Consider the following 12,598-nt stretch of genomic DNA (forward strand, 5'->3'; position numbering starts at 1 on the left):
CGCTATTCCCCCCCCCCCCGCTTGCCGAATCACCGCTTTTCACGGCGGACGCCGATTCTCCGAGGCCGATGGGCCGAGCGGCCGGCCGTTTCCGACCCTTTCACGCCGGCAGCAACCACACCTGGTTGCCACCATCATGAAACGGGCGCCAGAAGCCCGTTTGGGGATTCCAAGCGCCCGATTGGGACGGGAGCACCACGGCCGTGCTCGGGAGGGGACAGGCTCGCGATCGGTGCCCACCGATCGTTGGGCTGGCGTCCAAAACGGACGCACTATCCCTCCGCCGCCCCGCAAGATCAAGCCGCCACGTCTTGCGGGGCGGCAGAGGGGAAAGACGCCAACCGCGCATGCACGGGTTGGCGCTGTCCAACCTGCGCATGTGCGGCTGACGTCATTAGGCGCGTCAGCCGCGCATCATTCTTGGAGCGCGGCCTTGACGACAGTCGTCAAGGCCGCTCCGCCGAGACCCCCGGGGCCACGATACAAGCCCCGCCGGGTGGGGGAGATTGGGTCCCGGGACCGGGCGCGGAGGCTGCTGTGAGAGACGGCCTCTTTCACGGCGGCCTTCCCGGTTCTCCGCTGTTGCGGAGAATCGCGCCCTATATTGATCCAGCACAAAGAGTGCATAGAACTAAACAGTTCAGATTAAACAATTACACACAAAAGTTAGTGACCAGGAATGGAGCAGAGATGCAAAGTGTTGGCAAATTCAAGAAGGGAATGGAACATATTGAGGAAAGAAACAGAATGGAGAGGGGGACTGAAAGGGCTTTTGCTGCACATTTTCCGATGGAGGAATGGACACTTGATTAAAACTTCAAATTCAAGCATTCAGTGAGGGGAAGGGTCAAATCAAAAGCCTAATAGGGCCAGATCATACTGCTGGAACTTTGGATCAGACCTACTTTAAACAATAAAATGGAGGGGAAATAACAATGGCCCAGTATTGATGAGTATTGGAGTTCATTGCAAACTCAGGAATAGCTGTTAGACAGCTGGGAGCTCAGTAGGAGGTGTGGTTCAGACGTAACGGAGCAGAGATTTGTTGGCACAGTTGCAGCTAGTTCATTTGGAGCAGTTGGGAAGTTATGGTATGCCTAAGCTTAACATATGCAATCACTGCAGAGAAGCCATCTATAAATCAAAGAGAATATTGATTGAGCAATAGGGACTGTTAGAGAATGTCAAACACAAACAGTTTGGCCAAGTGACATCTTCAGTATTGTATGCATGTTTTGGTTCTGAAGCATAAAGGAAGCATTGAAGGTCTTTATTTAGAACAGAGAAGAGGCTGAATCTACAAGAGAGATGAGATGCGAGAAAAGCCTGAACTAAATTTAGTGTACGATCTAAGTATATTTTCAAAAACTTCATTTATATTGCATCATTCCTGACCTCAGGATGTTCCAAAGCACTTTACAGTCAGTGAAGTATTTATTTTTATTCCTTCATGAAATTTGGGCGTCGCTAGCTAATCCTCCCCCCCCCCCCCCTCTCCTAACTGCTCTTGAGAAGCTATACCTTTAAAATGTATTCAGTGGTTTAATGCAGGAAACACTACAGTCAATATTGTTGCTCGTTTTAGTGAGTGCGCTTTACACCCACTTGGCTCTGTTTTATTACTTAGTTCTAGAGTCGCCAGGTATCTTTATGATACCACCACAAGGATCAAGTTCAAGTTCAGATCAATGACTCAATACACCAATTAGTAAGGTTCAAATCAAAACACGTTTATTATATACACAGTTAATCGCTACTCATGCATAAACACTAAGAAACTAGGCTACCTCTACCACTACAGGCCAATACTTATCTTTGGAAAATAACCCACTGGGTCAGGGAACAATGGCCTCTTGTTCGATCCTGGGCTGCAGGCTTCCAACTGGTATGGACTAAGGGTCAGGAGTGCCTATCTCGCAGTGTGCATTGACTGGACACTTACTTGTCGGTGTAGCTGTTACCTAGGCCTCTCCTTCTCACGGTCAAGAGTTCTTCCAAGCTGCTAAAATGTTCTGCTGGGAGCACCGGCCAAGAGACCGAATTGAACTTGGGACCTGTCTTTTATAGGTCCCAGGGGCTTTGCGCCCTTTTGGGCGGACCCCGCTTCTGACTCCAATTGATTGGATCCCATACCAATCGATCGGTTTGAATTCCCCAATACTGGGGCTGTTCCCTGATCGCTGGGCTTGTTTGTCTCTTTTGTTTCGGGCTCCTGCTGGTGCCGAGGAGTCTGACTTGTTATTGAGTATCTCAAATGCATCTAATTGTTCCCGGGTATTGCTCATTAATATGTATAACTGCTGGTTTCAGTGCTGTCTGCTTTCTGCAGACCGAATACACTAAAGAAGTCTGCAAAACTGCTTGTTTTGCCTGCTGTCCGTTTTTACCTGCAATTCTCCATTTTGTTTGGGGAAGTGGCCAACTCAGGTGGCTACACTATGCGCAAAGCAAATCTCCATGAACAGTTATGAAGTAAATGATCAGATAATCTGTTTCAGATGTTGATTTATGAGTAAATATTGTCCAGAACATCAGGATGAACTCCCTTGCACTTCGAGTACTGTGGTGGGTTCTTTTCATCCAGTATGAAAGGTCATGGCCGGATTCTCCGACCCCACGGCAGGTTGGAGAAACCCTTGGGGGGGGGGGGGGGGGAGAATAACACCACGCCGCCCCGACGCCGGTTTGCCGATTCTCCTGCGCTGATCTTCGGGGTGCCCGCGGGATCGCCGCCGCGCCGGTCGGGGGCCGTTGAAAGCGCCCCCACCCAGGCGATTCTCCGGGCCGAGTCCCGCCAGCGTGGGTTACGTATGGTCCCACCCGGCAGGAACTCGGTATTCTGCCTGCGGGGCCATCCTGGTGGGGGGGTCTTCACGGTGGCCTGGCCCACGATCGGGGCCTACAGATCGGCGGGCGGGCTAGTTCCATGGGGGCCTAAATTCCTCCCCGCCAGGCCCCTGTAGGGCTCCGTCATATTGCCCAGGGGCCGGCGCGGAGATGGGAACCCACGTGCGAACACGCACCAGCCATGGCGTGCATGCGCGAACTCGCGCTGGCCGTGACGCATCGGCGTTCGGACACCGGAGCTGTGGAAACCACTGCGGCACCGTACTATCCCCTTAGGAAGGGAAGGTAGCTGCCAGGGGAGGCCCGTTGACTTGCGGCACTTTTCATGCCGGTGTCAGAATTTGGCCGCAGGATTGGAGAATCCCGGCCCATATGCGTTATATTACACTTTGTGGCAATATGTCGTTACTCTTTGCTTTGTGATCAATAATGGTCTGGTTTTCACGTCAACTTCATTGAAGCCCACTTGTGACAATGAGCGATTAATTATTATTATTATTATTATTATGGTGTGATGATCAAAAAATCACCAACTTTTAATTTGAAGCAAAACTGATTTATTGAATAATGACTAAATTAAATATTTTCTACTGAGCTGTAACTGTTAATAAAGTAGTATTGAGTCTGTTAAACTATAATCTATGATTAAGTATTAACTAATGAAGTGCATGTGCTAATTCTCTCTAACTTAACTAGTCCTTGATCTATCTCTCTCCTCTGCTAACACGAACCTGCCTAAGATTCCCTGAGCTTTGATATTTATAGTGGGAACTGGTGGTTCCCTCCAGTGTTTACATTACACTGAGATGTAATAATTTATTTATTTTTATTATTTTTTTTCCAATTAAGGGACAATTTAGCGTGGCCAATCCACCTACCCTGCACATCTTTGGGTTGTGGGGGCGAAACCCACGCAAACACGGGGAAATGCGCAAACTGCACACGGACAGTGACCCAGAGCCGGGATCGAACCTGGGACCTCGGCGCCGTGAGACAGCAATGCTAACCACTGTGCCGCCGTGCTGCCCTCACTAAGATGTAATAATTAAACCTTTAGTGTTATGCCTATATACATAATCATTACAATATGGGGCTAGGAGGTTGGATGCTTTTGTAATGTGGGGGGGGATGGCCTAGGGAACAGAGCCTGTTGTCTCAGTGCTGCCATAGCGCACTGCCAATCAGCAAAGTCTCAGCAGTGTGGCCACCCACGCAGGCAGTTGAACCTTTTAAGGACCCCATTAAAGGCACCCACCACCCATCCTCATTGGCATTTTGCCTACAATGGGAGGGCTACCTTCCATGCCCAGAAGGCACCACAGGTGCTGCAGTGCTTTATTGACCTCGTTAATTGCACTCTAATTTGACATTCTTAAGTTTCCGTTGATCTTTGTTACTTTCGGGCTCCCTAGCAGGAGCAGCCCTTTTTGATTTGTCCAAGAGTATGTATCTTTTCATTTAATTATTTGACCTTAAAACGAATGCATTGGAAGGGCCCAACACTGCCAGAGGTCAATTGGCTGCTGCCTGTAAAATGTTTCCCCAGGGCCCCCGCTGATTCTGGGAGCGGGATGAGCTTCTGCTTTTGGCCCCAGTGGTGGGACTTGTTCCTTGCTGGTAAAATTCAACCCAATGTCTCACTCAAAGGCTCCGACACTGCAGTGGCCCCTCAGAAATGCATTGAAGTATAAGCCTGGATTTCTTTGTCCTCAAGTCCCATAATGAATCCCTTTCAAGATTAATTGCATTCGTGCTGTCAAGTTCTGAAAGGAGCTGAGATCCGGCCTGTGTTCCATCAGGGCCACCATACAAGAGCAAAACGGGCATCATTCTTAGTGTAGTGTGGGAGCTCCCTCAAACACACTACCTTGATGTGGAGGGCCAGCCAGAGAATTCATCTGTTCTCCATTACAACCAGACTTTGGGGGTAAGTCCTAAATGGAATTGAGGTGTATCTGGATTATTTCTTTAAGTTCCAGCCTGCCTTGTGATCCGAATAACTTCTGCTTTGACGCCCGTTAAGAATTTATTGGCCTTGGAAAATTGAACCTTTATTTATCTTTTGAAGGTCTTGATTCGGTCCTCTATGTAGCTATTTAACCAAAACAAGTAGATTTGAATCAGGACACAACAATGTCAGAACAGCTTGTAAGCAACATTAGAAGAGTGTGCAGCATGGAAAAGCTGAGGATGAAATCAAAACTTTCAAGTAGAAAAGGTAAAGGAATGGAGAAATAGATACTGCAGTTAAAATTGTGCAGGGAAAGGATCTGTATGAAAGGAAAATTGACTGCAGAAAGTGCTGAGTTAAAGGGAAAGTGGGTGTGGATAATTAATTTCTTTTTGTTCATGAATTTTTGTCTTAATCAACGTGAAGGATTTTAGTGCTGGGAGATGGAACATTATCCATTTCCAAAGCCATGTCGGAATAAAGTGCTTCCAGATGAGGTATATCTAAGCCAGATGCAGATATAACTCCCTCTGCTCTAACCTGCCCCGATGAATATACTCCAGCCCCACACACTGAAAGAAGCGAGCCCCCACAAGACCACTGTAACATCAGGCATACCAAAAAATGAGGTGTCAACCTGGTGAAGCTACAACACAGGATTATTGTGTGCCAAACAGCATAAGCAGCAAGTAATAGACAAAGCAAAGTGATTCTATAACAAACACATCCGATCTGTAGTCCTGCCATTTCCAGCCGTGAATGATGGTGGACAATTAAACAACTCACTAGAGGAGGCGGCTTCATATACACCCCATCCTCAATGATGGAGGAGCCCAGCACATATGTGCAAAGGGCAAGGCTGAGGCATTTGCAACAATCTTCAGCCAAAGTTCTGAGTGGATGACCCATTTTGGTCTCCTCCGGATGTCCCCAGCATCACAGGTAGCAGTCTTCAACAGCATGATATCAAGAAACGACTGAAGGCACTGGATTCTGCAAAGGCTATGGGCCCTGACAATATTCCAGCAATAGTACTGAAGACTTGTGCTCCAGAACTTACCACACCCCTAGCCAAGCTTTTTCAGTACAGCTTCAACACTGGCATCTACCTAGCAATGTGGAAAATTGCCCAGGTGTGTCTTGTACACAGGAAACAGGACACATCCAACCCAGCCAATTACTTCCAAATCAATCAACTCTCCATCATCAGCAAAGTGATGGAAGGAGTCATCAAACGTGCTATAAAGTGGCACTTACTCAGCAATAACCTGCTCACAGACACTCAGTTTGGGTTCCAGCAGGGTCACTCAGCTCCTGACCTCATTACAGCCTTAGTTCCAACATGGATAAAAGAGCTGAATTCCAGAGATGAGGTGAAGTGATTGCCCTTGACATCAAGGAAGTATTTGATCGAGTATGGCATCAAAGAGCCCCAGCTAAACTGGAGTCCATGGGAATCAGGGGGGAAACTCTCCACTGGTTGGAGTCATACCTGGCACAAAGGAAGATGGCTGTGGTGGTTAGAGGTCAATCATTTCAGCTCCAGGACATCACTGCAGGAATTCCTCAGGGTAGTATCCTAGGCTGAACAATCTTTAGCTACTTCATCAATGATCTCCCTTCCACCATAAGGTCAGAAGTGGGGATGTTTGTGGATGTCTGCACCATATGCGACTCCTCAGATAATGAAGCAGTCCATGTCCAAATGCAACAAGACCTGGACAATATCCAGACTTGTGCTGACAAGTGGTAAGTTATATTCACGCCACACAAGTGCCATCTCCTACAAAAAAGGACCTAACCATTGCCTCTTGACATTCAATTGCATTACCATGGCTGTATCTCCCACAATCTACATCTTGGAGGTTACCATTGATCAGAAACTGAACTGGACTAGCCATATTAATACTGTGGTTACCAGGGCTGGGTATCCTAGGCTAGGAATACTATGGCGACTAACTCACCTCCTGACCCCCCCCCCCCCCCCCCCCCCCCCCCCACCTCCGGAACCTGTCCACCATCTACAAGGCACAAGGCAGGAGTATTCCATACTCTCCACCTGCCTGGATGAGTGCAACTCCAGGAACACTCAAGAAGCTTGACACCTTCCAGGACTAAGCAGTCCGCTTGATTGCTCTTCCTTCCACAAACATTCAAACCCTCCACCACCGATGAACACTGGCAGCCATGTGTACCGTCTGCAAGATGCACTGCAGGAACTTACCAAGGTCCCATAGATCTTTCAATTCCATGACCACTACCATCTAGAAGGACAAGAGCAGCCGGTACCTGGGAACCCCACCACATGCAGGTTCCCCCCCGAGTCACTCACCACCCTGACTTGGAAATATATTGCCACTCCTTCACTGTCGCTGGGACAACATCATGGAACTTCCTCCCTAACAGCACAGTGGGTGTACCTACACCTCAAGCACTGAAGAGGTTCAAGAAGGCAACTCATCACCACCTATTGAAGGGCAACTAGGGATGGGCAATAAATGCTGGCTTAACCAGCCTCGCCCACATCCCATAAATTAATTTTTTTTAAATTCTTCCAACACGAGCCAATTTTGGAGTGAGATTCCAATTAATGCCAATTAGCAAGAGTTTATTTTGCTGTGTCTTAGTGCCTACTTGGCACCTTGTAAGGATATATTTAAATTTACTGCAAAGGGGCTGTGAAAGTAAACTGAACATGTGCAGAGGAGATATACAAGAATGTTGCCAAGGCTAGAAAAATGTAGCTACGAGGAGAGAATGGGGTTATTTTGCTTTTTTAAAATAAATTTGATTTGATTTGGTTTATTGTCACGTGCACTGAGGTATTGTTTTGCGTACAGTCCTGACAGTTCATTCTGTACACGAAAAAAAAAGGACATACGATAAATACACAATGTAAATACATAGACACAGACATTGGGTGAAGTGTACGGGTGTAGTGCCACTCCGTAGAGAAGATGTGTGGAGAGATCAGTTCAGTCCATAAGAGGTTAATTCAGGAGTCTGGTAACAGCGGGGAAGAACTGTTTTTGAACCTGTTAGTGTGTGTTCTCAGACTTCTGTATCTCCTGCCCGATGGAAGAGGTTGGAAGAGAGAATAACCCAGGTGGCAGGGGTCTTTGATTATGCTGCCCGCTTTCTCAGCGGGAGGTGTAGACAGAGCCAATGGATGGGAGGTGGGTTTGTGTGATGGACTGGACGGTGTTCACAACTCTCTAATTTCTTACAGCCTTGAGCTGAGCCATTGTCATACCACGCTGCGATGCAGCCAGATGCTTTCTATGGTGCATCAGTAAAAATTGGTGAGAGTCAATGTGGATATGCCAAATTTCCTTAGATTCCTGAAGAAGTATGGCATTGTAGAATGAGGCGTCAAATCCTTGGTTTTGGTGTTTTGCTATGAGCTTGGCTAGGGTTATGGTGTTGAAGGCGGAGCTGTGGTTAATGAATAGGAGTCTGCCGTAGGAGTCCTTGTTGTTGAGATGCTCCAGGGATGAGTATAGGGTCAGGGAGATGGCATCTGCTGTGGCGGTATGTGCAGTGGATCAAGGCATTCTGGGAGTATGGAGTTCTCATGACCAACCTCTGGAAGCACTTCATAATGATAGGCTACTGGTTCTTCTTTGGCATCAGTATGTTGCTGTGCAGCCAAAGCTTAAAAGGAGACTAAGAATCCTCATCAGCAAGCCGCCAATGGGGTGGGACCATCATGAAGTGAAGTCCCACCGGCGATAGATCAAACCGAATCAGATCATACCTAATCGACTTGCTGTCAACCAAAACTTGCCGCCTAAGGGCTACTGTATGTTTTCTAAATTACTTGTATTCATTTAAGCTTTAAACCTTTTGCGAATATAAACAGTTGTGATGTGACCATCAATTTACAAGACACGTGATTGGAAGTGAACAGTGGTTTTAATAATCTTACAACAGAGCCTGCCTGCGACGAGATGAACTGGCAGCAGACTCACGACTGCAGATCTTTATACTTCCGGTTAGTGGGAGGAGCTATGGGCGGAGCCAAGAGTGGAGCCCGGTACAAACTGCTCATCTCCCCATATGGGCAGAGCCGCGCAATGGCTCGTATACAGAGCCCACAAGGACACAATACATATAATAGAACACAGTGTGAATTACTAGGTTTATAATTCACCACTTTCACCCCCTGTAAAAAAATCAAGTCAGGAGGGGGTGATGGGTCTACAAATTGAGCCGGTCCGGCGGCCGAGTCGTCCTTTGGGATCGGCGAAGCACCGGGGTTGCAGCCTCTTCGGGTGGCTGGGTGGTGACGGTCGGTGAGGGTACGATAGTGGACTCCAGGGGTGTTTCGGTCCGAGATTCGTACCCGACTGGTTCGACGGGCGATGGGGTGCGCAGGAAACCTATAGGTGCGGGGGCCCGGAGCACGGGCCGTGAACCTGTAGGTGCAGGGGCGCAGGGCGCGGAGGGTTGTGTGGGGTGTAGTGTGAGGGGTACCTCGGCGGCCGTGGTGGTGGAGTTGGATCCTGCAGGCGCCAGGTCCCGGAGGGAAACAGTGTCCTGACGGCCGTCAGGGTATTCGATGAAAGTATATTGGGGGTTGGAGTGGAGTAGGAGCACTCTTTCTACGAGTGGGTCAGTTTTGTGTGCCCGGACGTGCTTCCGGAGGAGAACCGGGCCTGGTGTCTTCAACCATGCTGGGAGCGAAACCCCCGTGGTAGTACCCCTAGAAAAAACAAATAACCGTTCGTGAGTGGTCTGGTTGGTGGCTGTGCATAGGAGGGACCTAATAGCATGGAGCGCATCGGGGAGGACCTCCTGTCAATGGGAGGTCGGGAGATTCCTGGACCGGAGGGTCAGTAGGACGGTCTTCCAGACCGTCGTGTTCGCCTTCTCCACCTGCCCGTTCCCCCTGGGGTTGTAGCTGGTAGTCCTGCTCGAAGCGATGCCCTTGTCGAGCAGGTACTGACGCAGCTCGTCGCTCATAAAGGACGAACCGCTGTCGCTGTGTACGTAGCTGGGGAACACGAACAGGGTGAAGATACTGTGCAGAACTCTGATGACTGTGTGGGAGGTCATATCAGGGCACGGGATAGCAAAAGGGAAGCGGGAGAACTCGTCGATGACATTCAGGAAGTACACATTCCGATTTGTCAAGGGGAGTGTCCCTTTGAAATCGATGCTCAGGCGTTCAAAGGGCCGGGATGCCTTTACCAGGTGGGCCCTGTCTGGTCTATAGAAGTGCGGTTTGCACTCCGCACAGATCGGGCAATCCCTGGTGATGGCTTTTACCTCCTCGGTGGAGTAAGGCAGAATTCGGGCTTTGATGTAGTGGGCGAGCCGGGTGACCCCGGGTGGCAGAGGTCATTGTGGACAGCTTTCAGGCGATTTTCTTGCACGCTGGCGCACGTGCCGTGGGACAGGGATCTGGGGGCTCGTTGAGCTTCCCCGGTCGATACATAATATTGTATTTGTAGGTGGAGAGTTCGATCCTCCACCTCAGAATTTTATCATTTTTTATTTTGCCCCTTTGCGAGTTATGAAACATAAAGGCGACCGATCTTTGTTCGGTGATGAGGGTGAACCTCCTACCTGCGAGGTAGTGCCTCCAGTGTCGTATAGCTTCCACGATGGCTTGTACTTCCTTTTCGACTGAGGAGTGTCGAAGTTCCGAAGCGGAGAGGGTTTGGGAGAAAAAGGCGACTGGTCTCCCTGCATGATTTAGTGTGACTGCGAGAGTGACCTCTGAGGCATCGCTCTCCACCTGGAAGGGGACGGATTCATCTACTCCCCGCATGGTCGCTTTGGCGATGTCCTCCTTGATGCAGGTGCAGGCCTGGCGAGCCTCATCTGACAGAGGAAAGAGTGTGGCCTTAAATAGTGGGCGGGCTTTGTCCGCATACTGAGGGACCCACTGGGCATAATAAGAGAAGAATCCCAGGCACCTTTTGAGGGCCCTGGGACAATGAGGCAGAGGGAGTTATAAGATACGGTCTTATAACGGTCCGGGTCGAGGCCCAGGATTCCGTTTTCCACGACATAGCCGAGGATGGCTAGTCTGGTCATGCGGAAAACACATTTCTCCGTGTTATACGTGAGGTTAAGTTTCCGGGCAGTTTGGAGAAATCAATGGAGGTTAGCGTCGTGGTCCTGCTGATCATGGCCTCAGATGGTGACGTTATCCAAGTACGGAAACGTGGCCCGCAGCCCGTACTGGTCCATCATTCAGTCCATTGCTCGTTGGAACACCGAGACCCCATTCGGGATGCCAAAGGGAACCCGGAGGAAATGGAAGAGGCGGCCATCAGCCTTGAACGCCGTGTAGTGGCGGTCCTCCGGGCGGATTGGGAGCTGGTCGATTGCAGACTTCAGATCCACCGTGGAGAGGATGCGGTACTGGGCGATCTGATTCACCATGTCTGCAATCCTGGGAAGCGGGTACACATCTAGGAGCGTGAACCGATTAATGGTTTGGCTATAGTCCACTACCATTCGGAATTTTTCCCCGGTCTTGACGACCACCACCAGAGCTCTCCGGGGGCTGTTTCTGGCCTCTATGACCCCCTCACGTAAGAGCCTATGGACCTCAGTTCTGATAAACACCATGCCCTGCAGGCTGTACCGACTGCTGTGAGTGGCTACGGGTTTGCAGTCCGGAGTGAGGTTAACAAAGAGTGGAGGAGGGTCGATTTTTAGCGTCGCTAGACTGCAGATAGTGAGTGGAGGTAGGGGCCCGCCGAAGCTGAGTGTGAGGCTTTTGAGGTGGGACTGGAAGTCGAGTCCCAGGAAGAGTGGGGCGCAGAGTTTGGGGAGTACGTATAGCTGGAAATTCGAGTAGCTGGCGCCCTGAATCGTTAGGGTCGCCCTTGGAGGTAAACAGAGTGTGAGCCCGAAGCGAGGGAGATAGTCTGCCGTGCAGAGAAAATAGGGAGCGAACAATGTCTTACCAGATCTGGGTGTACGAAGCTCTCGGTGCTCCCGGAGTCGAAGAGGCACGGTGTACTGTACCCGTTGATTTTAACGGTCATCAACGAGTTGCGGAGGTGTTTCGGACGCGAATGGTCCAACGTGACCGCGCTGAGTTGCGGGTAGTTGGCAGCTCGATCAGCTGTGCTGGAGTGGCCCCGTGATGACTGTCCGCTGAGGTCGTAGTCTTCAAGCTGAGTTTCAGAGGTTGAAGAGGATGGATCACAAGATGGCCGCCCCCATGGATCACACGTGGCAGGCGGCGAGGAAGGTGGCGTCCAAGGTGGCGGCCCCCATGACTCGCACGTGGCCGGCCATGTGGAGGAGGATTGCCAAGATGGCGGCCCCCATGAGTCGCACGTGTCAGGTGGGGGCGGAGTCAGCATGCAGGCTGCAGCATTTCGGGACCTGCGGGCCTGCGAGTTTATGAAGCGAGTGCTCTGGGCTGCGGGAGAGTTTGGAGTGGGGGTTTTCTTTGCCAGGCAGACCCGGGCATAGTGTCCTTTGCGACCGCAGCTGCTGCAGGTCGCGTTGCGGGCCGGGTAGTGCTGCCGTGGGTGTTGGGGCTGCCCACAAAAATGGCACACTGGATCTGCGTAGTGGGTGGGTGGCCGTGCGGCGCAGGCCTGGGGCAGTCGCTGGTCGGGGGCCCATGATGTGGTCGCTTGGTCCGCGGGGAACGAGGTGAGGCTGCGGAACGAGACCTCCATAGTTGCAGCTAACTCTACAGTGTCCTCCAAGTTCTGGGCCCCTTTTTCAAGCAACCGCTGGCGCACATAGTTGGACCTGAGCCCTGCCACGTATACATCTCGGACAGCGAGCTCCATATGTTGGGCGGCTGATACAGCTTGATAA

The sequence above is a fragment of the Scyliorhinus canicula genome, chromosome 10, assembly GCF_902713615.1.
Source record: "Scyliorhinus canicula chromosome 10, sScyCan1.1, whole genome shotgun sequence".
NCBI lineage: Eukaryota > Metazoa > Chordata > Chondrichthyes > Carcharhiniformes > Scyliorhinidae > Scyliorhinus > Scyliorhinus canicula.